We start from the raw sequence: 26,657 nt of genomic DNA, 5'->3' as shown, positions 1-26,657 counted from the left end.
GGAATGTGGGGACCTTAAATATTTTATCAGTGATTAGGAGTGTATTGGGTTTATACTGATTTAACATACTCTGTCTACGTGGGTAATTCTCTGTAAATGTTAGTCTTTATTCTTGCTCTTCATATTTTGTGACTGAGCAATCATATAGTGCTTGCTTACCACTAAAGTTATTAGCATATTTTTCACCTTTCTGTATGAAAAAATTAACTCAGATACACCAAATCCCAATCTGGCTCAGAATTTAAACTGTCTTTCCTCAGGCAAAACTCACTTTTCATTTTGAAAAGGAATTTCATAAATTGCTATTTTGTTAGCAATCGAGCTAATAGAATTTTTTTTTTATCCCTTAAAATGAAATAAATGTGTAGTTCATTAACTATGGTTCTAAATGGGTGCAATAATTTTTAAATGCTTTTTAAGAAGTTTGTGTATCACCTGGTAAGTATTTTAGATAAGTTCATTATATGGTTTAGAATTGTGTAGAATGACATTAAATCTGAATCCGTCCACCACTGTGGAAGGAGATTTGGAGTTTAATCCAAAGCCAGAGGACATTTGCATTCCAGCTTCAGAATCCCACCCAACTATTTCTACAGGTTTTTGCTTCAAGATAACAGCTTTCTATTAAGAATGGCTTATTTTAAGGAATAAGTCTGAAAAGTTCTTCTTCTAAAACAAATAGGCAGACACAAACTTAAAAAATACATTAGGAAGAAATTCCAAAATGTTAAGTCAGTGGTGAAATATATCTATAATCTCTTTTCTCCAACTAATTGAAATCAATATATTAAATTAAAAAAACACTTAACATTCAGATACAATTTATTATTTTCCCTTTTAGAAACTGTCATTGTTATGTGTGTCAATTTATTTTGAATTTTATATACTTTATTGCACTTATGAACTTAATTTTGTTGAAGGGTTTAGTTTCCATGATCCAGCTAGTACAAACCAAACAAAATGTTAAACGTTATCTGACGGGAGGATAAAGTACCTTGTCTATTTTGAGTACCACTATGGTTGCCATGGTAACAGAAGAGGAACCTATCAGCATGCAGAGCTTAATTTTCCTTTCTATTTCTGTGTTGTGTATTTATTTAATAAATCTTAAGAACAGTACTCCACTTGAAATTTTCTATAAAGATAAGCAAACCCCCATACTTTTAGAATTGCAAATTAGATTTTCTTCCTACTGCACGGTGGAAGAGAGCCGCAGAATTAGAGATAGAAATTTATTTATTTAATAAAATAATAAAAATTATAAAAATATTTAAGTAAATGGTTAATAGCCCAAGAATGTAATTTTTCATTGTCCTCGGAATATTGGAAAGTCAGTCAGAATTCAGCAAATAGTGAACTGAGTTAAAAAAGAACCACAAAATGAATGACATGCATATCTTGAGGGCCATATCTAACCTTCGGGACCCAGAGTGCTTCCCACCTTGCCAGGCCAGTCATTCTGTTCATCATTTCCAGGGGCTGAAATTTGGAAACTGAGCAGTGGTTAATTAGGTCTACAGTATGGACAACAGGATTACAGGAACAGGCCGTAGTGTCCTACAGTCTAGAAATTATTGTGTTTCATTTGCGAAAAAGTACCCAATAGCCCAGTTATTGGTAGTCTCCTCAAGGACATAGAGTAGAGTTAGAATAGTTCAGTTGGAAGGGATGTACAACATGTGTGTTTCATTTTGATTGTTTTTACTCTCTGAGCAGATAGAAACCCAAACCATTCCTCTGCCAGCAGATTGCCCAAACACCAGCATCAGCATTTGGGATGGATGCTTTCACTCTTGTTTTCTCTCTTCTGTTTCTGAATAAGTGACTTAAGATCCTGGTTGAGAAAACGTTTTTACCTGCTTTAAGATTTGTTACATTCAGAATTTTGGAAGTTTGTGACAGAATAGGTTGAGGATTGCCAGTTGGAGAATTAGTAGGTTCAACAATTTCAGGAAAAAGGATGATGTTACCGATACTTTTATGATCCAGACTAAGGCTAGGGTTGTTAATTTGAAAGGAAAAAGAATAAAACAGTGCTAGTAATTAACATATGATATGAGATTTTTTTGTATGAAATAAACACAAATGAAAAGTATGCTTATATTATTTTTCTAATATATTTCTCATTATTTTACTTCAATTTGAGGACAAAACCACATTTTTTTCAGTGTAAACCATATGCATGTTAAGTTATAATTTAGTCTGACAATACGTGAAAGTTTTTTTCACTTTACTTGTTTACTTATTGTTTTATTGTATGTCTTATTCCAAACTGACTCCGTATGTCCCTGTTGAAGTGTTATGTCCTATTTTGCTGTTTCCCTGCCTTTATGTTTTTGATTGTTAATTCAGGGTAACTCAAGGTAATTGATTCAAGCTTTTACCACTTATTATTTCACTTGTAGTTAATTTACTTTTTGCTACCACACACCATTAAAAAATTACACACCTTCTGATCCTGGTCTGTTGAAGAACAAGGATATCTGCGCCAAGAATGAGCCTTCTCACAGCTGAGTGCAGCACTGTGCAAGAGCTAGTCTTTACAATGAATGTTTACAGTTTGAAAAAGCTGCAATTATGCTAAAGAATTTTACCTTATTTTAAATTGAGATGCTCCTGGAAATTCCACCAATTTCATTTTTCATTTACCTGTCTTCTATCTGCACTACATTTTTTTTATGCCACTTTGATTATTATTTATATGGAAATACAACATTTCATAATGATTTCATGGAGGAAAATCCAAACTCTGTACTCCATGTATGCATTTTTCTTTTCATGGTTACTTTCACACTACTGGACCTGTTAACTTGAGTGCCATCATTTTTGTAATTGGTGGCTTTGGGAAGTATTCCTAATAATCTTGTGGTGTGTTGGGTATTACTAGTGATAAAAGGTGCATTAATGCAGTCCCTAGCCAGTACTAGAAAGGTCTTACAGTTGTTACCAATCTGATAAGACTTCAAATTCCTAATCTGAGATATAGATACTTTTCTGTAAAATAACTACTAGATCACATAAACTATGATCAGGAGGGAAGGAAAATTTTATCTCGAGACCTATGATGCATCAGTATATTACTAAAATAATGGCAAAATCATCAGGTGTTCTTTATATATTACTCACGTGTACTTTCCTTCAAAGGAAGGGAACTTGAAGGGATCAATTTTTATGTCAGGAATTCTGGGGTTTATTAGCATAAGATTCTACATTTGATTATATACTATTTTTTATTATTAATTTCATTTTTTTGTGGTAGTAAGGTACCTTTTTGAGTAGTTAGCACAATTAAGAAACTCGAAGTTTTTATGCATGATCTTTTCTATTTTTTTCTTAAAATGTAGACGTTTTATGTTAATATTCATTAATTTTATTTGTTTGCTATATATTTTTCTGGAGACATATTTTTCTGAAGACAACTTTTTCCCAGTACTAACGTAGCCAGGCAGGTCTCATTATTTGGTCTAGATGAAGTCTTTCATAAACCAGCTTGCTTCAGTTGTGGGCCTGACAGTATAAAATCAGGTACTGAAAAAATTATTACAATCTGTTTGCAGAGCTCTCTTTATGTCTGTATATTTTTAGTATACCTTTTCAGTTGATACGTAGCCTTTAGTCAAACTACTTGACTCATGCTGGCCCCATTTTCCATCTTATTTCATGCTGTCCCAGTATGTTATATGCATGTTACGTGGTGTAAGTAATAAGTAGGTTGGGTGAATGAACCCAAATTACATCCTAGTATGAAGCAGCATTTCATATATTTGAATTGTTAAAACTTGTAAATTTAACGGAGAAGGAAGTTTCAGCTTTCAGTTTGGAAAAAGCTTGTGCTTCCTATTGCATTCCTCATTTATTTCTGTGGGACTTGTCTATCACATTTTCTCAAATGCTAGTTTTCTGTTTCTTTTGATAATAGTTGTTGGTAAATAATCTCCTTTGAAGGTAACTTTGACTAGCTATTTGCTCTGGTTTTGTTATTGATTAAGAGACTTAAAACTTGTAAGAACTATGTGGAGTTATTGAGGTGAAGTGCCAATTTCAGGAAAAAGGATGAGTCTTTAGACAATTTTATGTTTATTTTGTATTTAAAAAAAAATGATTGGACACCATAGAGATGTAGGTTGCCTTCCATATCTGTGATATCATTAATTTTGACGGTAATTATTTAGGCGTCAGCTAAGTAGGACATTAGAATTATACGTACCTCCGTAAAATATAGATCTCAAACTGCTAGTATTTTCACTTCTAATTACCATGCCTGTAAATTGCAGATCAAGTTGACAATCCTCAATATATTGATATCTAAGCAACTATAATCGGTATTTCTTATTGAACTGTATGACATCTTTGTTTTGATGTAAGAAAAAGGGCTTTTAGTTTATGATTTTATCAGTGCCATCTGGTCACTGAAAACCTGTAGGATTGCTTTGAGCATGGGGAGACCCATGGTATGCACAGTATTTTAGATTTTATTACACAATGTTAGACATCAGGTGAATTTCATATGATGAGATATATAACCTCTCTCCAAACTGGCCAGTGATACAGAATATACTACACCAATATACTACACCTTGAAAACTGAGGAAGTTGTTTGAATGAAATAGGAGCCAAATTATCAGAGTTCTTTCTAGAAGGAAAAACAGTAAACTGGGGTTATTTGACCGAAAAAGACTCTGAGAGAACACCATTTTTTCAAATACATAAAAGGCAGCAGCAAAATTGAAGGGAATTTTTCATCATAGTTAGGTAAGACTGGGCAAAAAATTAAAGGGTTCAGATTGCAGCAAGGAAGTTTTCTGCTACGTGTTATTGGAAACTTGCTAAGGGTGAATATAACAAAGAACTGAAATAAATTGCCTATAAGGCTTTGGAGTTTCCACTTTGGAAACCTTCAAGAAATGATTGCATGTAGATCTGTCAAGTTGATTTCTGCCTTCAGGCACAGTTAAGGACAAAAAAAATGCTTTAAATGTTACCTGCTATGATTCCTGGATCATTTTCATTGATAAATTAACTGTGAGACTTCTAAATACAATTAATACATTTTATCAGTGAATGCTTCAGTTTAAGCCAAAAGAAAATGAAGAAACAATACTAATGAAAGAAATTAAAAAGAGAGGTGTGAAAATAGGGTTTATCTCAGAGCTGTTGTTATACTACTATGCCAAAAAGCATTAAAGTTTTGCCAGTGAGCTTTCTGATAGTACTAGCACTAGTGAAAGTGTACTTTCGAAATGCCTGTTTCTGACAATACATACTGTAATTCAAAATAATAATAGGTTATAGAATAACATGAATAACTCTCAAAATCAAAGTTATTAGACAGTAAGTCTACTATTTTATTTAGAGACTCCTCCCAGTTTTGTTGCTGTTACATATTGTAAGTTTTCAACAATACATATGTCTAGGTACTTCAGTACAAACAATCCTCTTTCCTCACAAGATCTTTATATATCAATAGGTTCAATATGTGTCACAAATTATTCACAGATTGCACTGAAAGGCAGCATCCCTTTATTTTAGAATTGTCCTGGTTTCAGCTGGGATAGAGTTAATTGTCTTCCTAGTAGCTGGTACAGTGCTGTGTTTTGAGTTCAGTATGAGAAGGATGTTGATAACACACTGACGTTTTCAGTTGTTGCCAAGTAGTGTTTAGACTAAGTCAAGGATTTTTCAGCTCCTCATGCCCAGCCAGCAAGAAGGCTGGAGGGGCACAGGAATTTGGGAGGGGACACAGCCAGGGCAGCTGACCCAAAGTGGCCAAAGGGGTATTCCATACCATGTGACATCATGCCTAGTATATAAACTGGGGGGAATGGGGGTGGAGGGATTCCCGCTCAAGTACTAACTGGGCGTTGATCGGCATGTGGTGAGCAGTTGCACTGTGCATCATTTGTATACTCCAATCCTTTTATTATTACTGTTGTAATTTTATTAGTGTTATCATTATCATTATTAGGTTCTTCTTTTCTGTTCTATTAAACCGTTCTTATCTCAACCCACAAGTTTTACTTCTTTTCCGGATTTTTCTCCCCCCTCCCACTGGGTGGGGGGCGGGGAGTGGGTAAGAAGCTGCATGGTGCTTAGTTGCTGGCTGGGGTTAAACCATGACAAGAATACACTTCAGAGTCTATACAGCAGACATTGCAGGTCTTGAAAATGAGCCACATTTCAGCTATCATTTAATCGTTATTGACTTCTCTGCTTCTGAAATCTATAGATTTCTGTGTGAGTGTTTTTCTCCACGAGTATTTGGAGCAACACACTAGGATCTGAACATGCATATCATCTCCAAATCACACTGTTGCCTCCCCATAAACCCAGCAAAGCTAGATAATAGTGCACCTCTTAGCCAGTTCTGTCCTGCTTAATAGTCCACGAACAACTTATGGTAACACAGTAGAAGCAATGAATAATAAAACATCAGATGAAAAGAATTGTCAGTGCAAGCAGAGTAATGCACATCTAAGTAATAAACTGTAAACTGTCTACTGCTTTGGAAAGGGGTGTCTCCAGAAGATCTTTCTAGTAAACAGAGCAGAGCTATTTCACTTTGTTACTAGTCCTAGTTTGTCTGGTTCATCAGAAAACTCTGCTCATTCCCCTGTGCTTGTTTTTGTGCCTGGTCTTTGAATGATCTTCATCTCCTAGCTCATCACTGACTCTCTATTGCCTTGATGCATCACAGCCACGAGGGAGTAGAACCATTGGAGTAAAGAAGAGAGTTAATGAAGTATACAGCTAGGGAAAGAGTTTTCTCCCAGCCGCTGTATTCTCATACTTTCATCATTCCCACAGTTCATCACTTTGTGACTCAAGCAATGTGTATGCACACCTATACTGAACTTCATACTTTCTTCCATCCTAAACTTCGTGAGTGGTTTGCCATGAAGTTATCTAATTGCTTTAGTCACCATTTTGCTTTGCTAGCCACTGATTTATCCCATCCATGTTTAGTTCTGTTTTAACCACTTTCTCTAGTTTCTCAGTCCTTCTACAACATGCTTTTTGCAGCTGTGGGAAAGCCAAGGCATGTCCAGCAGAAGCAGCTAGAAAAGAGTAAGAAAGGTGAGGTAACCCAAATCTACTACCATGACTGGGGTTTAGATCTCTGTTCTTGATATAGCTCAGCATGTGTTCAGAGATGTGTCAATGAAAGTAAAGAAGTTTGCAATGGAGAAATGAAATGGTCACTTGAGTCTAAATTCACGAATGTAAGATTCTGATTGTATTATGCTTTTATTGGAAGTGACTAGATTCTGGATTTGAGAACAGGAAAGTCTGTTACCAACACTCTTTAAAAGTGATTTAAAAGCTATTTAAAACCTTTATTTATTTATTTACTTGTTTTAAATCAATATTTCAGCTTATTTTGCTAAGTCAGTTTTGAGAAACAAATTGATGGTTATACTGTAGGGATCTTGACTTTGTCTTGACTAATGCTGTTCACAGAGTACTGGAGGACTGTTGTTCTGACCTACTGGAGTGTTAAGCAGAAAGGAGAGGAGATCACAGAATTTGTAAATCATTTTCTCTGCTATCCTCATCATGTCAGAACCTAGAAAAAGGATAGAGAGTAAATAACCCAAGTTTATAAAGTCAGATTGTGCTAGACAAGCATAATCACTCGATCATGTTCAAATATACATATTGCAAGAGCATATGAATTTCAAAATATGACTTTAATTTTTTTACATTGAAAGCTGCTTACATGTGTTCAGATTTTAATTGGTAATTAATGGTGCATAGCATATATTAAGAACTAAGAATAAGAAATACTAGAACACAGTATACAGAAATTTTTCATGAATTAATGTAAAACATAGAGACAATCTAATTTGTACAGAAGCAGTTCCAGCACTCTGTATACGCTTAATAAATGCAACCACATATAGTGAGAAAATTACTCATAATTAGTTGTTAAAAATGTACTGTATTGAGTTGGATTTCTCTTTTTTTGATAAGTGTAGTTTGTAGTCCTCCAATTATGCTATTTCAGAGTGTAGTCAGTTAACCCCATTTTCATTTAACAATGAAAAACATTTTCTTTTTCTCAATCACAAAAACCCTATGTAGCGTGCACATGTACCCTGAGTATATTTTGCTTCAGTTTTAATTTGCTTGTGACAGTGGTAACTGCTGACCACACTTCTCAAGCTTTTCTTCTTTGAATATAGATAAAACCTATGCATACTGGTTGCTGATACATTACAGTATCTGTAACATATGGTTGCTGTATACAACCAGCCTTAATTAGAAAACACTATAATTAATTTAGTCCATTTGGTTCTACATTGTTCTTAATTTTTTATTGATTTTTTTTTTTCTTGCATATCTTCAACACAAAGCCTCTCTGAAATTTTTGAGTGGATTTTCTGTGTTGCACAATTCAGGACAGCAAGCAAGCAGGCTTAGTAGTGTCCTTTTGACCTAATAAAATGATTTGCAACTCTGAAAGTGAATTCTCCTGTTCTTAAAACATATTAGATAACAGATTTTGTGACTTCGTCTCATGAGCTGCTTTGAGGCAGAAAACAATGAGTCCATTCAGCTGTCAGTAGGTTTACATCCAGGCAATGATGTGCTTATGGTATTAGCACAGCGTTATATATCACTTTATCTACTGAATTTTATCTGTCACTTTATTGCCAAGACAACCAGTTACTGTAAAGGAAGATGCACAGCTTGTTGCAATTATTCTTTGTCTTGACTACCTTGAATAACTTTGTATCATTGGCTACTTTGTGAACACACTATTCACTGCCATTTTGAGTGTGAATTAATTAATGAATATTCATTAATAAATGTGCTGAACCACATAGACCCCTTCAGATTTCCAATGGTGACTTCTCTCCACTGAGAAAATTATCAATTATTCTTAATTTCTATCTCCTGTCTTTTCCCCAGTTATTTATTCAAGTGAGAAACACAGACCTGGTTTGACACAAATCACTGAAGCAAGTAAGATACTTAATAGTATAGAAGTATTGCTGCTGCAGTAGAGTTTGTTAGAACTACTCACCCTGGCTTCTGATGATCCAGAGAAAGGATTATTACAGATTTTCCTATTATGAAATTTTCATGCCAAGACCATATAGGGAAACAAAAAGAAATTCTCCATTAACTTCTTCACTGCAGTGCTGGTTAGTGTGATCTCAATAACATGAAAAATCACAAAATATTTTGAAAAGATAGGTAGATGGCAGTGGTTATTCACTGAACACTCTTGACTTAAGTGATATCAAAAGATTTATTTTGTTGATGGATCAGCAACAGTTCTCCCTAGAACAATATGAGCCAGGACAATTAAGGTACTTTTTCTTCTTCAGTATTCAAGAATAGCTCATAGATGTGTCCGTAAAGAATGCTACTTTGTTAAAGGTATACTGTTTTGTCTTTCGGCTACCACTGACAGTCAAGTTAAACAAGAAAACTCCAAGACTGAGACAAGTGCAGATATTGTCACACTCATTAAAGTGAGATGAAATGGACAGATGACTCAAGAGTATTGTGGTAAATATGGTAATGCAACATTAATGCAAGAAAATCATATGTGGGCTAAGACAGGATAAAACTATTTATTCTTTCAGTTTGATAGTTAAATATTTTTTTCTTCTAAAACCAGTAAGGTGGTGTTTTGGCTTCTGAGACTGCTTGGAATACATTAGTTTTATTGTGGAGTAAATTTCTTATTTTTCACTTGTCACTGCTTGATGGTTAATGGTAAACAAAAATGCTCCAAATCTGTGAGTGTAGATGCTTATAATTAAGCTTGTGTTTATATAGCTTACTGAATCAAGAATTAATTCTCAGAATTGAAATGAAAACCATGGTTAAAAATAAGAGCAAGTGATTTAGTTACAATTATAGGCAGAATATTAAAAAAGTTGAAGGACTCCTTTTGCAAGCGTACAGGTAAAACTTGCGGTGTAAAGAACTATGGATGTAAGGAATCATTCACAGAGCAGCAGGCAAAACTCCTGATAATCAGTAGAAGGTAGATAATTGTAACAATCTGTCCAAATATTTCACTATAAATTAGCTGAGAAGGAGTTATAATGAAGAAAGACTAGGATCACAGTTCATCGAACAGTTCAACATAATTGGGTTCCTGAAGTGATGTGATATGGATTAAGGGCTCAACTTTATTGCATCAAAGGAGTAATTGTCCTTTTAAGGTGAAATTTCATAAGGTGGCTGATCCAATCTAACAGAGATTGGGGTGGGGGAATGACTGCCACTTTTAGCAACAATTGCCTGTTATCTGGTGAGACCTCCCCTTTGTAAAATGTCAGCTATAATGCCATACAGCTTCTAGAGAGAAGTGGAAAAACTGTGTAAGTCAGGAGAAAAATCCACAAAAGATTCTGAGGGGCTAGAACAGGAAGGAAAAATAAAAAAGGAGAATTTATTTACCCTAAGCGGACAACACAGCCATTGAAAAACTTACATATACATTACTTAAATATTTTGGATTATATTCAAACTGAAACACATGAAAGGTCTTGTTATATTTATAAGTACAAATATATTTATAAGTAATTTAATTGTGCAGAAAAAAACATGACTGCAGTATCTTTCTTAAGGGTGCTTTATAACATTTGTAAGGAGCATAACAAATTTTGAGGTTCTTTCATATATTTGACTCCTTATTTGGATAGATAACCATTGGATATATGTTAAGTAGGTAGTTCAAAATTTGGCTGACTATGTGCAGAGTTTCCATGTAAATTACATAACATGTACAATATGATTGGCTATGTCCATGGCTTTATGCTACTTGGAAAAATATCAGTGGAGGGTTTTCCCTACACTCTGCTTTCTTTTTCCAACAGAGTAACTGATTGTGGAATACTTTTAACTTTCCTATTTATCACCTTGTTGAAGTGTCAGTTCCAAACCAAAAAAATAGCCAAAAGCAAAGTGAACACTGCTGTGAATTGTTATTGTTGCCAAATGGCAGCTTTTCCTTTGCAGGGACAGGGAGAGGGATTGGACTTAACTGATTGCATTTTTTTTTCTTTTCTTTTTGAAAAGTGCTTTAATTTTGTGTTGAAATTGCTCTTTGGGTATGAAATCCATTTAATTCTTCACATTTTTTATTTTATTTATTCACATTTGCCCAGGGAAGTGATTGAGTCACTATCCCTGGAGGTATTTAAAAGACATGTAGATGTGGTGTTTAGGGACATGGTTTAGTGGTGGACTTGGCAGTGCTAGGTTAACGGTTGGACTCAGTGATCTTAAAGGTCTTTTCTAACCTGAATGATTCTATGACTCGATTCCATTCTGTTATCTGCAACCATAGTCATCTTAATTGAGGAAGCAATAATCAACCTCTCTTAACATGCAGAGGCATACAACTGCTCCCATGAAAGGTGTCAGCTGTACCCATATGCTCTTTTATTTCCCTCAAAAGAGCTTTGGTGTACACTATTCATTTATAATCGCATTGTGTGCATATAAGCTATTTCATGCCTTAGTAATATTTGCAAAACTTTTACTGTCTTTCTGGACCTAATACAAGAATTTTACAGGAAATTCACTAATCAAAGGTGATTCTTAGATGAATATAGTATCCAAGGATCATACCCTAGGTTAGGATTCCCTTTTCGGCTTCCCTGGTATGAAGACAGATATGAGGAAAAACAGTCTTGATTTCAAGAAGTTTGAAGCCTAAATAGACAATGCACAGAAGGTGGAGGAGAGTTAAAAAGAACAGGAGTGACTTTGCCTGTCACCCCCTAGTTGTCTTACAGATGACCCAAACTTAAGTCTTTTGTCAGCCAAGTGCTTTATCCCTACACGAATTTGCTTCTACGTAACTAGTCCTGTCAGTATGACTAATGCAGCAGCTACAGAATTCTGCTTTTTTAAAGAAGGAAATGTGACCTGAAGCAATAGTGCAATTGTTGATAATGGGAGCAACAGAAGTATAACTTACAAATGTGAATTGCAGTTTTTAGCATTATAAAATGCATATCCAGGTGGGGGTTTAAAATTTACAGTGGTGTTCAGAAATACTTTTTTCCTCCTCTCCTTTTTAGGAGCTTCATCTTATTTAGTGGCATATGTCTTGTGGGTCAGAAAATTCTCTAAGCAATGCATGGTGTTCTGAGATCTCCAAGAACATGGAATGCATTTTAAGGCAGGCTGTGGTTATACGGCAGTATTTGAATCAAAGTGCATCTTACAAATTTTTTTTGTAACTATAAATACATTTCGAAAAGCAACAGCCATACTAAAGTGTTAAAATCAGATTCCCCAAAGTTTGGCACAGAGGCATTTTGCTTCTTGAGACCATATCTAATGTTTTAGTAAGACTTAGCACATTCTTCAGAAACTCTTACCATGAAGTAAATCTGAATGATATTTGTAGACAGGTGGTGATACCAAGTTTTCTTCTAGCAGGCAGGAACATTTGCAGTAAATGCACGGTATTCATATGTCCATTCAGGAAAAAAACCACAAGACTCTACCCTTTGTCTGGCTTGACACAGTTAAAGAACATAGCTGAAGCAGTGGGCACAAAAAACTGCCTGCAACAAATCCACAAATTAGTTTGAACACCTTTCTGTATAAAAAGTGTGCTCTGTAGAAGCACCTTCAGAGTTTGTAATTATGATTCCAAGAATGTAATTTCACATCTGTTTCTAGATATGCAGCTATTATATTTTGGTTCATGTTTTGGTTTTGTTTTGGGTTTTGGGTGGGTTTGCGAGGTTTTTTGGTGTTTTGTTTTGTTTTTTTTTTTAATGCTGTGCATTTACTTTACAGTATAGTAATATTAGTAGGAGAAAATGACTTTAAAGCTCTAATTTGCCTGTCTGAAGTCTATGCCATATAAACAATTCATTTTGACCCAACATCTGCTTAGTGTTTTCACCTTTTGAGAATAGGTTATTAGAGTAGCTACAGCATACTAATGTCATTTATGGAGTAACAGGGGAAAATACCAGACGGTATTTTGCCGTAACAATGTGGTTACTTCAAAGCTAGTGGCATTACTGCTACTGTGTAGTATCCTGGTCATGTAGCTAATGACAACACAGACCCCTGCTGTGCTTAATTTTTCTGAGGTTTCTATAAATGGTGCAAAAACTCATTAGAATTATAATGCTTTGTGCAGGCCTGAAACTTTTGTATGTTTTTCTATTTCTTGATAGCCTCTTTGTAGAAAGATTTTTAATACTACACGTACACATCTTTTTTTACTGTGTGTACAGTCTAGTGCAGTTACAATACACACTTCCCAAAGTCACTTAATAACACTGCAAATCAGTTAGTAACCATACACACTTCTTATTATTTTTACATTATTGTATCAGAATAGAAACACACAGAGTCTTCTGACACGTGACGTAATTGAAAAAAATTCTTTAGTTGTCTGAGGAAGCAAAAAAATGTTTCAAAACAGAGGTGGTGAGAGGTAGTAGAATCATTGCCAATGTTTTCCACCATTTCAGACAATGCAAAAGTGGGAGGAGTGGTTGGCTGACCAGAGTGGGTTATGTTGCCATGCAGAGGTACCTTGACAGGCTGGATAAATGGACAGAGGACTCTCATAAAGTTCAACAAAGGGTAATACAAAGTCCTGCATCTGGGCAGGAACAACCCCCTGTGCTAGTACAGGTTGGTAACTGTCTGGAAAGCAGCTTTGCAGAGACGGTAGTGGTGGACAAGAAGTTGACCATGAACTAGCAATACACTCTTACTGCAAGCCTCTTGGGCTGCATTAGGAAGAGTGTTGCCAGCAGGTCAAGTGAGGTGATCCTTCCCCTTTACTCAGCCCTACTCTACCTAGGTGAGGCCACATCTGGAGTGCTGGGTCTAGTTCTGGGATCCTCAGTAAAAGGGAAACATAAAAATACTGAAGTGAGTCAAGTAAAGACCACAAAGATGGTGAAGGGATTGGAGCATCTGTCATACAGGAACAGTCTGAGAGACTTGGGACTGTTTAATGTGGAGAAGAGAAGGCTCAGGAGGGATCCTTTCAATGTGAATAAATACCTGGTGGGAGGAAGTAAAGACAATAGAGGCAGACTCTTCTCCATGATGCCTAGTGACAGAACAAGTGTCAGTGGGCACAAACTGAAACACAAGAAATTCCAGCTGAACATAAGAAAATACTTTTTTACTGTGAGGGTGGTACTCAAAATTTGCTTGGACACTGTCTTGGGCAACCTGCTCTGGGTGACCCTGCTTGAAAAAGAGGGTTGGATTAGAATATATCCAGAGGTCCCTTTGGACCTCAACTGTTCTGTGATTCTGTGATCAGGAACTATGTAGGCATGGATAAAGTGTCATGGAGGACATGTGGGTAGATATTAGGGAGTACCACTGGTTTTTTATTGTTGGATTCCTACTGTTACTGGAATGCAGTTCAATACTTTAATTAGTGATTTCAAAGCAAAGTTTGCAAAACTTTTTTTCTTACAATTAAACATTTAAATGTTATGCAAATAATGGAAAGCACCTATACAAATATTTCAAAGATTGGAAAATCAGCCATACAATGGAAGACCAAAGGAGCTCTGTTTCTCAAAGATGTAGTTAAAAGGTGACTTGACCATACCTACTGACAGCTCATGCTCACAGTCTGTTTCATGTCTTTTTAATCTGTATGCTCCATGCTGTTCTCTGTGCTCAGCCATTAAGGGATATGCAATATTATTTATTAGTGCTTTGAAAACTGTCTATTTGCAGTAATATATTAAACTATTTTAGCACTAGAAATACCAAATATTGTCAGCCAATATGGTGGAAATCATATTCTAACACCTACTATGATTGTGCACAGATTTGGGAAATAACACCCAATCATGTCTTTTTAAGAATGCAAGTGCTTTACAGCTTAAAAAGATCTCTTCCTGTGGCTCTAGTGATAGAACTGTTTTAGAGATAGACTCAAATATTGAAGGGACTCGAAAAAGAGTGAAGTGTCCAATGTAAATCCCTTCAGAAGCTACATATACAACTCTCTTAAGTTCTTCTGAAGATTTCAAATACAGTTTTTAATATCTTTTTCAGGATATTGTTTCAAATGCTATTTAGAAGTAGAAGAAAAAATGCCTATCACTTTGTCATGAAACCAGTGTGTTTGTGCTTTTTGTTAGCTTGAATGAAGACACTGGCATTTAAAGTGAGCTACATCTCCAGGAGACAATCTGTCTTTCACTTGCACTTAATATTTTCTTGAAAGTAATTTGAAATAGGCAAATAAACAATCACAAAATTTCAAGTAATTACTGTACTTAATTTTAACATTTCCTGATAATTATGTTAATAGCACATAACAGATTTCCATTTGTTTCATTATACTTAATTTGATAAACTCTAAAACATTGGAGAGATTTCTGAATGGAGCACTGAGTCCTAAACATTTGAGAATGACAGATTACGCGCATTGCATTTCTTTTTCTGACTCATTATACATTATATATTCAGGCTCATTAACATTATATAAGCACCAGATCTCAGCATTTTAATCATAAAATAATTACATAAGAAGCTGGTCAAGTAGTTGGTGTTGACCTATGAATATATTTTTTTCAGTTATTACTTTTCTTGGCCAAAGCCTGTTTAAGTCAAAAGAGTCTTACTGACAAGGCTACTTTGGATACGAGCTAAATGTAAACCTGTGTCATTCTTCACTGAGTGTTAGCATTGAAATGAAGGAGGAATTAGTCACTATTGCTGATTTTCAAAACTGAAGTGTAGTTCTACTCAGTCTTGAGAACCTGAACATTGTACTGTTCTTCACTGAGTAGGGTTCTTGCTGTATTTTAATGATCTGCAAATTAACCATCAGTGTTTAACAAGTCATTAGATTCTTTCTGTGCTTGTTGTAGATAAATATGCCCCTCCACCCTGAGACAGGAATGTAAAATAGGTGGGCTGATTTGGAGGTATATAGATGCTTAATGCTTAGGTAAAACTGAATCCCAATTTTTGTTTAAATTGTCATAGTTTTACCCCTAAATGAATCTCTGATTATTTCTGTAAGCATGTGTTAAAGTAAAGAGCTTATTATGGATCTGTCAGTAAAAAATTCCTGGGATAGAATGTACAATAAATATTAGCCATTGCAGAGATCTGAATTCAGGTCTCTTCATTCCCTATTGAGTGCTCTAGCTACCAGCCTGTAGAGGTCTTTCTGTCTTCTTTATTTATACTGTAATTATTCTGTATATTGAGAAACAATTTTCATAGGAGAGCGCCTCATTCCAGACTAGACTATAGCCTGGTGATCAAGGCCCTTTTAATGAGATAGATGCATATTTCCTCCGTCAAAAGATGTATCGAACCTTACTGTCTTCTATGTAAAAGGAAGAGTGTCTGAATCACGCAAAGTAAAAGAGGAGCAGCACTTCCTGTTTCTGTACTCAGAGCTTTAACTGCCTCAGGGGAAAGTGCTATCTGAGCAGGGGGGTTTAAGATCTAATTTACAGGTTTGGGAACTACACTGAAAATTAAGTGTTCACTCTCTTTGTGCATCTGGCACAGTGCTTCTGCTGGCTTGGTCATCTTCTGTCTCTGCTTCAAGATTTTTTCTAAGATGTTTCCTCACCTCTGGAAGTTTCCCACGGAAAGTTATTTGAACACTTTGATTTTAAATCCAGCAGAGTACTGGTAAGGATATTTCAGAGAGTTGACACAGTCTCAATGTGTCTGACAACTGATGGGTGATTATTTATATCTTGCTAAAGTCTTATTTCCTACATCTGTGCTAGGATTTAAAAAAAAAAAAAAAAAAAATCCAGTTCCGTGCTTGATGTTCAGACATGACATTAACAAAATTTGTTTGTTTCTCAGTACAAGCTCTTTGTAATATAGGATTGAGCATGCATACATTTCCATTCTATTGTTTATGAATAAATGCAGATAAATAGTGGTAAACCAAACTGGAATCTATTGTGAGAAGACTGAATTACAACAGTACTACAAGCTAACTGTTAATATTTTCTTCCCACCTTGGTATTACACTCTAGAATTACCCTCTGGAAGGATCATGGTAAGAGAGGTTGGTATATAGGATTAAAAGAAGGCAGTGGCTGACCATGTGCTTTATGATGCTACTATAAATCCTCTGTCCATTGAGAGTGAGGCTTAGAACTGCAATTTTCTTTCTCAGATATGCTTGTAAGACTAACTTTTATAATGGATTTCTTATTCTAGAGGCTTTGTCCCTGTTCTTAAGGTCTCTTAAGTAACTTTACTTTTTGCCGTCATAACCATTTTTAAAAATAGCATTTTTGTCATCTATAACCTTACAGGGTGATATTTGCACCCATATATTTGTGTGACTAGATATATTCAGGTACTAATTTAATTTCTACTTGTCTCAAGGCCTAGTGAATAGAAAAATCAGTGTTAGTTTTGAATTTTATAGGTATGTAGTTGTGTGTGCGTCATTGCTTTCTTTGAAGCCTATCATGGACGGCTTGAATATGTGTAATAAATTTTTTATACAGAGGACTAGAACTATGACTTTGGACTAATTCCTCTTTCTCTGCTAAATGCAAAGAAAATTGGGCAACTTGATAGACTATTATTTACCACCGAGGCCAAAATTTTTCCTCTCTGGGGTAAACAAATCATTAGGCTGATTTGAAAAACATCTCTTATATTTGTAAAACCTGAATGGTGGTCTCCTGTGTAAATAAATGAATGGCCTTTCTAAAAGCAAACATATATCAGCAAGTTGTGTCAAAGCTCATGTGTATGCTGTGTTGGCATCTGTCATATTTATAGATGGATATAAGATGATAGTTGACTCTGTGTTGTGGCACTTTTCAATATGAAGTTATTGATTCACATTAATTGAAAGAAGCATTAATTTAACAATTCTGGCTTTATAGAATTGCTATTTTTCCATGGGTTGCAAAGTTTTTTCCAAGACCTCAGCTTTCTACTTTCTCAGCCTGCCTTGTCATCTGGTACTCATCTGCAGGATTCCCATTTGTCTTTGTCTCCTTTTGCACTAAATTCTACTGAACATGTAATTCTTTTAAATGTGGTGACCAAGGGTATACATAGACTGTTACTGTGCTCAGTTGGTGCATGGCTGGTTGTTAAGTTGTGGCAACTTAATTGTGTGCCTGAGTCCTCAGTTTCTTTAATAACTATCTTTTAATCAATCCCTGGTTCTGGATTTCCAAAAGTGGGATGGTTATTTTGCAGGAGTGGAGCAGGGGAGTGGTATTGCTACCTTTTTTTCACGTGTCTAGTGTAAGGGAGTTTTCTCCAGTGTAAGGGAAGTACTTCCTGGGCACTGGTAGAATGCAACAGGAAACAGTAATTTGTCCTGAATCATGTATATTTATTTCTTACTTATATGGTACATACTACAGAGGTGAGTGTATGGAATCCATAATGCAAAGACAGACATTGTGCAGGAAGGAGGATGTATGCTAGCAAGTTTTATGGTGAAAAAATAAAAGGAAGTTAATAAATACTGGATTCTGTTAGTACAGTTTAAAGCAATGAATAAGGTTAGCAAAATTGTTCTTTTGCAATCATTTTAGCTAAACATAAGACTATTTTACTCAGTTGGTTCCCTAAATTGGCTTCTGGTACAGCTGAGGTTTTTTTGATGTTGACAGATATTTTTAGTGAACTTGTGTGTATAATTTCACACATCACCAGCATCTTAAAAGCCGTTGAATGATGGGCAAGCTGGTATAAGATGCGTAACACACTTTTTGCAAACTAGATGATTTCCTGCTTTAAACCTGTAATTTCAGGTAATAACATAAAACTTATAATGAGGAATTTTCATTGAAATTATTATCTAAACTGTAGTAAAATTTCCAGTACTTTCCAAACATAATTTTATGGTGAATCATAAAAAAGGAAGAAGACACGCAAGAGAATAGCAGTCTGAGACAAACTGACATACAAAGAGAATAGCTAATCTCCTTTGGACATTGCGGAAGAATACATTTTTGAAAAAAGAATGATGGATCACATTTGATCTTTGAAAAGATTTGACAAGCTGAACATACAGGAGCCATATATTATTTGTCATTGCAAAAAATCACATCATTTATAACCTTTTAAGTCTTGAACACATGATCAACTTGGATAATAATCCAGTGAGAACATGTCTTTTTATTGTTTCTTTCTGACATACAGCTGTAAAACTGGCCCAGAAAAGCTATTTAACAGACATGAAAATATTCTTCTGAGAACTAATGAATGAAGCACATAGTGTAGACAGTACATTCAGTGTGAAAATGAAACATGTTTTTCCTTCTATGAAAGAAGAAAATGGAAGATGTGAATGGAAATGTCATGCTTCCATAGTGCTAACATCATTTCCATAATTGTCTAGGATAATTATGTTTTTAAATATCTGTATTCCTCAGAGATTTTTAAAGTGCAGAGAAGTTGAAAAGAGGGGTTTAAAAGATTTTGTGATGTTCAGAATACTTAGGCAAAAGCTTATGTTGTATGGTACTATTAAGATGTTACATTATATTGTTATGTTCTATGAATGATATAGCTATACAATATGATATTGAATTTTCATTTAACATGAAAATGCTTTTCAAACATTTCTGAAAGAAGACTTAGTAGGTACTTATCTTGAGTTCTCAAAATAGTAAGAGCAGTCAGCCTTACCATGATCACTCTTAATATCGGTGCAATTGGCTACAAATTAAGCTCAGGGTTTAAATTCAGTCATTGCCATAAGTAGCGGGATAATGCAATTCACTCGAAAGACAAAACTGTAAAGTTTTTAATAAAAATTCCCCTTTAATGGCTGTGTATATCCATACATTCTAAGTGTGATATAAAAGCCAATATTTAGATTTAAAAATGCTACAAAAGATGAATGTGAATCATAATCCCAACAAATAGGGACAGCGTGTCTTAGGGGTCTCCGCAGTGGTCAACGCTCAAGTTATGTGACTGCCTATTTGGTGTCTCTTTGATTGAATCTGCAGTCTTAATAAGTTACTGGTTTGTGTCTAACAGCCACATCAGTTTATTCAACTGGTGACATGTATGTCTGGCATTATGGACTACTGCAAATTGGATGAATCTGGAGTTTTAAATCTAGCATGAGTTAGAGCACTTCCCTTTATGACTTCAAAATCTCCTTAGCATTCATCTTTCCAGACAAATTTTCTCTTAGTTAGCTAATGTAATGTTGCTGCCTGGTCTTTCTAATTCACAGAGGCCTACTGATCCTCCTTCTTCTTGAGGTCTGTAGACATTTTCCATTCAGTGTGAGGGTGAAGCTTAATCCATGCTTTCTGATTATATGCCTCATGGAAGTAATGTAGTGATTTGTTACATAAACCCTGACTCCTTAGAAAGCATTACAGTCCTTTATGCTCCTACCAGATGTTCCTTACATATTTTTCTGGAAACTAATGAAGTAATGTAAATATAAAAAGATACCTTCAGTCCTAAAAACCTGTGCTAAATCATTTGCTGCTGTCTCAATTTATGAATCTGAAAGTTCCTTGTGATGTTACTAAATTCTTTTTTCTTGTTCTTCAGCAGCCAGTTACGTCTAACAATTCCAAATACTAAGCCAAAAAATTAGTAAAAAATATTTAAATCCAAAGTGTCTTCTCTAGTTGGGCACAGCTTGTACTGTCCATAAGAGTATGACGTGTCCAGTAATTAATACTTAAAGTTCTGTTGATCAGATTTACTTTGGGTGCTAGTTCATTTGTCACTGAATTCAAACACATGGGTTGTAATGATATCCCAAGCAATTTTCCACACAAGTTGGGCTAATGCTTTTTGGTAGTAGTATGTGTTGCATTGTATTTGTATTGCATTAAAAGCAAATAGTTACTCAACTTGTGGCTTTTTGCTAGTTGAAGAGTTCCACTGCAGTAACCTCTGCCTTTACAATACCTATAAATATAATAATGCTTGGGACCTGTTCAGGAACCAGTTTCCTTTTATCTGTAGGATGCCTGTAGACAGCTTGCACATGGGTTTCTTCTTATTTTACCATGTTACCAGCAATCATATCTTAAAATATTATAGCTTGTAGTGAGCTGATGCTAAGCAGCTAGTAGGTGATAATACCTTAAAGAAAGAAGTTGAGGATTTTTTTTTTTTTTTTTTTTTTTTTTTTGACTAAGACAGGCTTCAGAGAGTCATGTGAACTGTCATTTGTTGAGTGATTATAATGCAGGTGTCCTCCATCACAAGATCATATGGATGTTGATCCCATGGCAAGATATGTGTGGTTGTGCAATGGGGGCTGCCATCCCCTGTGAGAGGTAGCAGGAAGCTGGCAGAAAGACTTATTCATGTTGCAGGCTGCCTATATCTGAAGTGCCTTTGGGAAGAGATTGACAAGCAGGATGATGTGAGCTGTATTAGTTGTTCTGATGACTTACTGCAGTTTTCAGTTAGGAAGTTGCACACTACTTCCTTCATGTAATCCTGGTATCTCTCTGCCCATCTGTAATTCAGCTGTAACCTGGTCTATCAGGTTTTTTTCTGCCATTACTCTGCTCTGAGAGCATGTTGGGAAGCTCCCATGTTAGATGATTTAAAATGATTTTGCATTTCAGATTCCTTCATTATTCACATTTGACATAAGCATTATTCTCATTGCTGTCTATATAATGCTACTTTTTCTCTCATTATATGATGTTCCAAATATTCCTTTCCCTTCATAATGTGAGAAAGGTCACAAGTACCCAGAGGTATGATATCTCACTGTGACAGTAGAAAATGTAGATGTGAAATAAAGAGTTTGTCTGCATTAATATCCACTGGGGGAATAAAGTCTGAACTAGGAAAACCTGTTGTGACTTGTAGTGAAAATCACCTTGTTCATGTACATTAAAACCAAATTCAGCCTTTTAGCATGGAAAACATCTGCGGCTGCAGTTTTGCATACTATAACTGCTGTACATGTTATCATTTTGGCCCTTATGGATGCATTTCCATTTATTCTCTAGAAAGTATGTTGCTTTTTGAATTGAAAGTTTTCAAGCTCACAGGTTGGATCTTCTCATGTCCTCAGATGATGACTGGACAGAAAGCAATAGCATACCTTTTGGTATTATTTGGTTACTCTTTACATATGTACCTGGGATTTTGTATTCTCAGCATGTTTTGAAAATGTAAACTCCTTTCTTGGAAGATGCGTAGTATTATTCCTATTATGTGGAGTACAACATTAAAACAGATATAGACATTTTCTCACATGTGTAATCTCTAAACTGCTTAGCAGGTGTAGGTTTTGAACTCAGGGAGTTGGTAGCCTCAAATCCCTTTCAATACATTATTACATCTAATGGAGTGAAGTTTGAATAAAAGGAGTTCCTCAGCATTCTGTGGTGGTAGGCTTGTGGCAGAATTTGAAACTATTAATTTGATGGCACTTTAACTCAACAAAGAAGGAATTGACATATGTCTATAAAGTCGAATACAGACAATCGCAAAGTGGCTTCACATATTTTTCAAGATACTGGGATGCAAGCCAGTTTTCATCTGGCAGCCATATAGGACTGTATGAAGCCTGAGCTAAGTAATTCATCTTTGCATCGTGACCATGTAGGCATGTCTGCAAAGAGATGGGCTTGTTTACAGGGGGCTAGATTGTACCCAGAGTAATAACTAACTCCAGCTAGGATCAAAGGAGTTTTGTATGTGATGCTGAGAATCATATGTGGCACAGTTAGTGCTCTAAAGAAATTAATCTCCTTGGTTAAGTGGCAGTTCATCATTGCAAAACTGTTCCTGTGTGGTTTTAGATGGCTGCATACTTTACCACTATTATAGGAATCTGCTGTATCATTAATCATATTTAGATTTTTTTTTTTTCCTGGAGCCTTGAGTGTCTTAAAGTCATGAAAATACCTGGTAAAATATGAGCACATCATCCATTACTGTCCTAATATAAATGATTTTGATAAGGTTTGAAGGAAGATGAGCTAAATAAAATGTTTTATTCTGCAAAAGTGCAGCTTTTGGATAACTCTGAAAAGAAGACCCAGAGTTTGCACATGAAAAGAAATGGTCTTTGTCAGCTTTCAAAAACAGTCATGCAATTTTGTTAAAAGTTGGTGACAAGCTCCTAGCTAAGTCAACAAAGTCATTTTGTGTATGAACAAATTGTTCAGATTCCTTTATGTGCAGCAGTGTTTATCTAAAATTAGGATAATATGAGCCTGGGGCAAAATGTCTACAGTAAAGTGGTCTCACAGTTAAACTCTTCTTAGAGAGTGGCAAAAGATATTTGTGTTAGTTCTGGCAAGTTCAATCGATTATATGTGTGCAATATTTTGAGTAGAGGCATGTTCTACCAAAGATGCTCAAATTAAGTACAAACAGTAATAAGTAATTTGTTCTCTCATTGCTTGTGTTTATTTGAACAGATTTTTTTGAAATCTTCATCTGAGCTAAGCTGCCTGCTAAACCTTACACCTCTGGACTTGCCATTTCTGGTAAGATCTGACAGATCAATACACCTATCTTCTACATTTTTTTTTTTCAGAGTACAACTATAAAAACATGTAAAGATGGGAACTAGAAGTGAGTGTGAGTAAAAAAAGGGGGAGGAGGAGGTAGAGGGTGATAATTTTCAAAAACTGAGAAGATTTCCCTGCAAAATTATTTACCCATTTTCTGAGACAAATTATAAATATATTGACAAAAACAAGGTCATGACCATCTGAGGAGAGAGTTCACCTAGTCATCAGTGTTTGCTGCAATAACAGCTCTTTTAACAGATTTAAAAAAAACCAATCTCCTACGTAATATTTAGGAGTTTCTTTTCTTAGTGGGATTCTCAGAGATCAAGTTAATGTGGAGGAAAATGCTTCGTTACAGGTCTTCCTTTTTTTTTTTTTTTTTTTTTCCTCCCACTCTAGTAAGTTGCAAACTATCGACATTTTGGGTTTGCTCCCTTTTGTATTGCCATAACCACTTTTGGTTTGTGCCCTTTCCTTTGTTTTCAGATCCTGCCTTTGATTCTTGTTTTCTCTGTCTTGATGTAGTAGTATGTGGAAAAGTTATATTAAAAATATTCTTCCTAAAAAATTAACAACAGGGTAATACTTTAGAACAGTAACTTCCAGCATGTAAGGCATAAAAATCTGCCATCAGAGAGCAGTTCAGTCACCTTGATGCAAGAAATATAATTTATAATGGAACTTAAAACTAAGGTCCATATTCTCTGTTTCCCTAGAGCCCCTATCCTGTGAGCAGGAAATAGGCAAACCTTTAATATTTAAAACAATAATATAGTTTTTTTCCCTATGTGCTGTACCAATGAAATACCTGAGCGCTCAAGTTTGTGTTAATGGCTAATTCAAAAAAAATCTCACAGTAAAAAGCCATATGCTAGGCCTCTTCCACAATTTCAATGGAAATACTGGTACAAAGTAAAATATGTAAAGGGAATAAGAATAGGGAAATGAAATTTTGCTCCATGAGGATGCCATTTTATTTTATGTGCCTCAAATACCCAGTCTCAGAGGCAGTTAAAAAAGTGAAAGAATGTGGCTGATTTCTGGCAGTGATATAAAGCCTACAAAAAGAGATGTTGTGATGCCATTTGTCAAAAACATGAAGAAATTGATATTTTGGATAGAAGTCCATGCAACTGAAATGGATTTAGCTACCTGAAAGAACAAAAAATTTCATTTTCTTCATGAAGAATGTCACCATTTCCCATTAATATAAATAGGACCCAAAGGCATTCTTTGCACAATTCCTAGTTAAAAATACATATCTTCTGCCTACTGGTAGCATCTTTGAGTATGTTACCTCAGACTGCTCTGATTGACTGACATGCTTCTTGCTAACTCCTTAGGGTCTTATTTATTAACATATTTTAATATGATTTTATTATTTCCTTGATGGAAGCTCCAGTGGGCTCCATATGGGTGACTGTGCCTAAGTGTGATCTGTCTGTCTGTCCTGAAGTGACAGAACTGAATAATTCATTTAAAATCACTGGGAATTATTGTATCCTGAAGGGGAAAAACAGGGCCAAGGGACTCAAATCTTAATTGCTGGGATCAATTAAAGAGTTGGGTGGGGAATAATGATATGGTAGAGGTATTTTGTCCAACTGACTATATGGAGGCAAGATCTTCAAGTGCTTTTCATGAAGTAGTGATTAGTACAGTTTCAGTTTCACTGTGACAGTTCACTTATTCTGTGTGGATCTGAAACAAATCAAAATAAATTCTCTAGTCAAGATTTCAGTGGAAATTAACGTTAAAACCATGCAAGACTGAAATAAGGCACAAGTGAGGCAACATCCGTGCCCAGGAATATGCAAATAGGGAAATTAGTTAATAATCAGATGACTGCTAAAAAGACTAATAACTGCCATCAAAGTCAGGACTGACATAGGACAGAATATATAATTTTATTTTGACCTCAGATATAGCAAATTTCTTAAGTTTTCATGCATCTATTATAATTTTGGAAACAGTAAACATTAACAGGACAGTTTGTCCAGAAGATGACACACCACTGCTTTGCCATGTTTAACAAGCTACAACATGTTGGATAAGCCATATGTGTGTATGCATAACAAATGTAAAGTAAAACACATTAGCTTAATCCACTCTAAAGGTGATTTCAACTAATCTGCTTTTAGTTTGCAGTTTTAACAGGCTAGACACATGTCTACAGCCAGTTTTTGTGACTCAGATGGTTAAGTATGGTTAACCCTTATCATTATTTGCTATTTCTTGTCCAAACTTCAAATGTTATAAAAGTAAAAAGTTTAGAAACTGAATCATATTGTATTGATATTCACTGTTTTCATTTTGTCCTTTGGATTTAAGGATTAAGTAATAAATTTGCTTGAATTTGTAGCCAAATTTATACAAAAAAATACTTTTCAGTGATTTGATAACTGTCTTTCTGACAGCTCACATAATAGGTAGTTCTTTGTTCTGACAGTAAATTAAAATAAAAAATGTGAAAATCTGCTGAGTTTGAGATGTGTCTACTTACAGGACAACAAAATTTGGAGCTATTTTTTTCCTACTGAGTAAGGCATATAGTAATTCACTTTCACCTGAGATTATGTCCAAATTTTTCAGCACTGTAGGCCTAAAATGAGGGAGCCTGTGTACCAGGTCTCCCATCAAATGTCTTCAGCCAATAGCTGTTCCATATCTTTTAGATTTAGAGATCTCATATGTATGCAGAGATTTAATTTAGAGATTATAAAAGCTTTCTTTGATAGACTTAAACATATTTTTTTAAGCTTGGCATCTGAGTTCATTATAATGTCATTATCGTAGTAACATTACACAGGCCTAAATATGGTGATTTTTTCTTAAACATGAAGTTCTGGATAGTTCAATTTGCTCTTAAACTGTCTTACAGTGTTGTACCACTAGTATCCTGTGCTTACTGGTGTTCCTGCTGACTGTCTCCAATAGCCACTGAAGAAGGACTGTAAGTCATAGGTGGATCTGTTGACTATGTATTCCCCAACACACACCCCCCCCGCCCGCCCCCATCCCCTCCAGGGGGGCTACTTCCTTCCAGCTCTTAGAACAACATACCTCCATACATAGCTTGAGGCTGGTGAGATTGATGCAGGCCTCATACCTGAGCTGATTTACTGAAATATGCTTGGTAGGTGGAACTGAAATGGAGTTGGACCGTTGTATCTAAGTTAGAAGATAAGG

At 35.3% G+C, this 26,657-nt stretch overlaps 1 long non-coding RNA gene across 1 annotated transcript in view; it reads left to right on the top strand.

Moving 5' to 3' along the window:
* The window catches only part of LOC115342632, a 179,233-nt gene extending 152,810 nt beyond the window's left edge, over positions 1-26,423 (top strand). The window contains exons 4-5 of the long non-coding RNA XR_003923842.2: positions 23,373-23,441; positions 26,350-26,423. This is a non-coding gene — a long non-coding RNA (uncharacterized LOC115342632). The remainder of the gene's footprint in view (positions 1-23,372; positions 23,442-26,349) is intronic.
* The last annotated feature ends 234 nt before the right edge of the window (positions 26,424-26,657 follow it).

The sequence above is a fragment of the Aquila chrysaetos genome, chromosome 1 (assembly GCF_900496995.4).
Source record: "Aquila chrysaetos chrysaetos chromosome 1, bAquChr1.4, whole genome shotgun sequence".
In the NCBI taxonomy this organism is placed as follows: domain Eukaryota; kingdom Metazoa; phylum Chordata; class Aves; order Accipitriformes; family Accipitridae; genus Aquila; species Aquila chrysaetos.
The sequence above is the reverse complement of the archived record's forward strand: the minus strand, read 5'-3'. Positions and strand labels throughout refer to the sequence as shown.